This window comes from Drosophila miranda (genome assembly GCF_003369915.1).
Source record: "Drosophila miranda strain MSH22 chromosome Y unlocalized genomic scaffold, D.miranda_PacBio2.1 Contig_Y3_pilon, whole genome shotgun sequence".
In the NCBI taxonomy this organism is placed as follows: Eukaryota; Metazoa; Arthropoda; class Insecta; order Diptera; family Drosophilidae; genus Drosophila; species Drosophila miranda.
Window position 1 is genome coordinate 5,436,874 of NW_022881625.1, and position 4,479 is coordinate 5,441,352.

General features: G+C 46.2%; 1 long non-coding RNA gene across 1 annotated transcript; it reads right to left on the minus strand.

Annotated features, from left to right (window-relative positions):
- Positions 1–1,610: 1,610 nt before the first annotated feature.
- Positions 1,611–2,152, minus strand: LOC117194459. Its single transcript, XR_004474829.1, has 2 exons — positions 2,113–2,152; positions 1,611–1,791 (listed from the first exon to the last, which is right to left on the minus strand). It is a non-coding gene; the product is annotated as an uncharacterized LOC117194459 (long non-coding RNA).
- Positions 2,153–4,479: the final 2,327 nt, after the last annotated feature.

Genomic DNA, 4,479 nt, shown 5'->3' on the forward strand with positions numbered 1-4,479 from the left:
TCGGAGGAAGGTGGGGGGTGAGCGTGACCTATTGGACCCATTGGGCGGGACAGCAGAGGACTGGTGTGGATTTGGCCTAGGAAGGGCATCGCATTGAGTCCATTCTTGTCGGCGGAACCTTCGGGGGGACCTGCAGCCCCGGCTGCTGCTGCTGCTGCTGGTCGGTAAAGACGAAGGACCCCATGGATCCGAAAATACCCCGCGAGCGGGTGAATGGGGAACGTGGATTGTTAATAGTTGGATTCATCTTATTCCAGCACCTGTGAGGAAATATTCGTTCATGGGCTTTGTTTTGTATTTGTATTTTTATTTACTTTATGTTCCCTGTGCTTTCGATATTTGCTGCCGTTCTCTGTGTTGTGCCGCTCTCTCCAGATATTCGTACTGAATGATTTCCAGAGCCAGTTCTGAACGGCTCCAAGTGATAGTTCAGGGCCCACTTCGATGTTGTGTTTCGAATCACAGGTCAGGTGACGTACTTTCCCTGGGCAGAGCTGCGACTTGCAATAGTTGATCGGCTTTGTTGGTTTGGGATAGGACTTGCGATAAATACCATGCCACCACACTCCTTGGTGTGGCCGAAATGTTGGCTACCATTCTGGGATTAAGGGTTAAGGGTTAAGGGTTAAGGAGAGTGGGGGAGGGGGGGGGGGGGTACATCTGGCTTTACGCTGTTTTGTGTCACAGCCAACCACCTGTCATTTGTACATTGAATTGCTGCTCGAGAGGACTCTTTGGAGTCCTCTGTTCCCCGTGTACAAATTTTCATAAAATCACAGGAAGCACTTAGGATTAATAGGGGGCACTCATCCCCCTCTACTCCCTCTCCCCCTTTTGGTGGTGTCATGGGTTAAGCATTTGCTGGGTTCGGCATTCAATTTGTGGCTTGATTTCTTACCTTTTATGATGCGCTATACGGCTGAAATCCATGTAGGACATGCACTTTGTTTATCCATTCAAAGGCGCTAAAGAGGGTAGTCCTGTAATCCAAAAGGGCATCCAGTATATCCAGAGCGAAGGATAATCCATTCGATGGAGCGCTCAAGCAGACCAGCCAGGCGGTTGACCAGAAGCTTAACGAGGCTTAAAATTTCCAAGAGGCCGCCAGCCGGCAGGTGTCATTGCAGTCCCTCCAGTCGACTCCACTCCAGTCCAGTTTTTTCCCAAACTGTGCGACGTGAATAACTTTGATGATTTCTTGGCCCAAAGGCGCCCACACAATATAAATACTCCTCCCTTTTTTGTCAATAAGTTTATTTTCAGTCGTTACATTTACGAATAACAGGCAAGTTTTTCTACTCAAATCAAATATTAAAATTAAAAAACGAAACAGTTGTTGGTTGATGTCCTTCAGCTTCTCTGGATCAGTCTACTCAAGCCAAATCAAATATTAAAATTAAAAAATGAAACAGTTATTGGTTGATGTCCTTCAGCTTCTCTGCATCCGTCTTGGCGGCCCACAAGCGGCACCCAATTTTTTTATAGTCATCGCTGCACATGACTATCGCCCTCAAATACTCGGCCGGCACCCCAGTTTCCTCTGGTCACTTTTTTTTTCCTTAAAAACGGCAGCAATTTCTTGCATTGTCTTCGAATTCCTTGAAACCATACCTCTTATTGCTGTGTAATGTTGGTTCATTACGTGGTTTCCCAAGGTGCTCAACCTTCCAATCTTTTTGCCGCATAGTTTGCACTTGCCGCCATGCACGGGGGGCGAAGCCTTAGGGGAAATCGGTGTTTTCAAATTGTCCTTTCCACTTTCAGTACTAAGAATGTCTTCAGTAAACATGTCTGGAGAATTAAGAAGTTATTATATGTATGTAGGAAACGAAGGAAAGAGAGAGACACGAAGCGGTCGAGTTTTCGTCGTTTCGTCGGGATAGAGCAGTAATCGGCTCTGAGAGAGCCGATAGCAAGAGAGAGAGATTAGTCAGTTGTCAGTTCAGCCACGCATCAGACGTACACGCATATAATTAGTCACAAACATACTTGTAAGACTTGGAGCTGTTATAATTTTAAGTCCAACATACTTATTAAATAAATGTTACTCGTTGCCATCAAGCAACTTAAACTACTACATGTATTTTTTTTAAATTTTACTTATTTACTTACTTAAGTCCGGATCCTCCCGAACCTCCTGCTCCTGCTTCTCCTCCACGTGGTGCACTGGCTCAGACGAATCATATATTTCATCAGAAATAGTACACTCCATATCATTGACTGTATAATCAGAAATATTGTGAATATTGTCAGAAATGTTGTCAATATTCTCCTCAATATCGTGAGTTGTGGCCGACTCCTCCGTATGATCGTGCATATTGTTGTCAATATCCTCAATATCCTGAGTTGTGGCCGACTCCTCCGTATCACCGTGCATATTGTCAATATCCTTAATATCGTGAGTTGTGGCCGACTCCTCCGTATGACCGTTCATATTTTTGTCAATATCCCCAATATCTTGAGTTGTGGCCGACTCCTCCGTATCACCGTGCATATTGTCAATATCCTCAATATCCTGAGTTGTGGCCGACACCTCCGTATCACCGTTCATATTGTTGTCAATATCCTCAATATCCTGAGATATCATCAGAACAGAAATATTCTGCACCGGAGTAACAGGCTCAGCATACTTTGCGTGCGTAGTCCCCGCTGAATGGAATTCAGAACGGAATTATTAGAAGTGTTCGGAGCAGAACCCAGCCGATTAGCTGCTTGCCAAATAGCACCTAATTCTTGGCCCTCAGCCGCTTATTTTGTTTGTTACTTATGTCTATGTCACTCATTTGTTTGTTAAAGCTTTGCGCTTGCTTGCCCTGCTAAACGCTCTCTGCCAGCTCGCTCTTCGCTATCTCCGCTTTGCGTCTGCCTACCGACGTCAGCCGAGCGAAGCTGCGCTTAGCGATCGGAGCGGCAATGTAAAGGGCAGGCAAGCCCCACTTGCAATTTGGATGTCACGCATTAAAGAACATATCGTAATTTTATTTCTGCGCTGAGTTTTATTTAATTCGAAATAATTAGTCGGCCGATTGGGGATAAAAAACATTATCTCCACATAAAATTTGGTGACCCCGACGTGATCTCTGAGTTGCAGTGTCAATTAATAATCATTCGCGATCGACATTCGTTAGCCCTAGCAAATTTTCGGCGGTTAAGCACAGTTCGGTGCTAAAACACACTTACATACACCTACATACACGCATTGCTGGCTATTAGTTTCTCTGTCGCGACAATTCGGTCAGTGGAGTGCGGTAGGCAGTGCAGCGAACTCACTAATACACACAAGCGGAGTACAAAGTGGAATCGGACAGCTCGCACAGCCGCACAGCTAAAGGCATTAGCTGTAATCCCTTTGCTTTCGGTTCCCACGTTTATACGTATACAGGGTGTCTTTTTCGGTCGTGCTGAGTGACTCTTTTAAAACCTCAACATGGCAGCACCTGAGCCTACCAATGTCGCAAACGCAGCAATGCCGACTGATGTAGATTTCTACAAGCACAAGGCCGAGTCCATCGCGCGCCAACTAAAGGCCATGGATCGCTTTCTCACCAAGGAAGAGCTTGCCGAGTTAGATGAGGCAGAACTTCAAGCTCGCTTAGAGCAAATCGAGCGAATGAATGCGGACTTCGATGCCGCTCAAACGAGCCTTGAAAGGCTGGATTTCCTGCAGTTAGCGCATGATGCCCGGCTGGACTTTTCGAATGTTTATGTCAAGGTTAGGTCCAGGCTGTCGCGGGAGTTGATGGCTGCTCGCACGGTAAATGTTCCCAATTCAACGGCTCGGCATACTCTCGAGGGGAATTCGTCGTTGTTCGCCTATAATAGTCGAATGCCCGAGTTGCAGCTTCCGCGATTCGGGGGGAACTACATGGATTGGCCAGAATTCCACTCGATGTTCTCGACAATGGTGCACAAAGACCATCGTATACCAATCATCGAAAAATTCCAAAATTCTAGATGGTGCTGCGCTGGATACGATTCGTTCCTTGGAACTTTCTGAGGAGAATTACGACAAGGCGTTGAATTTGCTAATGTTGCGATTCGATAATAAACTGTTACATTTTCAGGCACACGTCAAGGCTATTTTCGGGCTGCGACCCCGCAGGAGATTTCGGATGGGTTGCTGATCTTCATCATAGGCACGAACCTGGACCACAAAACAAAGGAGAAATGGGAAGAGAACTTGCCGACGTCAGGATTGCCTCGGTGGTCAAGCATGGCCTCATTTTTGGAAGCGAGATGTCGGATGCTGGAGAATTTGGGATCAGCCATGGCAACAAGTCCTAGTCAACAGGTGGGAGAAGACAAACCTGTCACCCTTATCACCTCCAGTAACGACCATCCTAACCCCATATGTAACCATTGCAATTCCTCCGAGCATTACATATCTAGATGTCTGGCATTCCTGAATCTCTCTGCGTTTGAACGATACAAAGAAGCAAAGAAGAGCCGCTTGATTTTGAACTGCCTCAACAAAGGCCA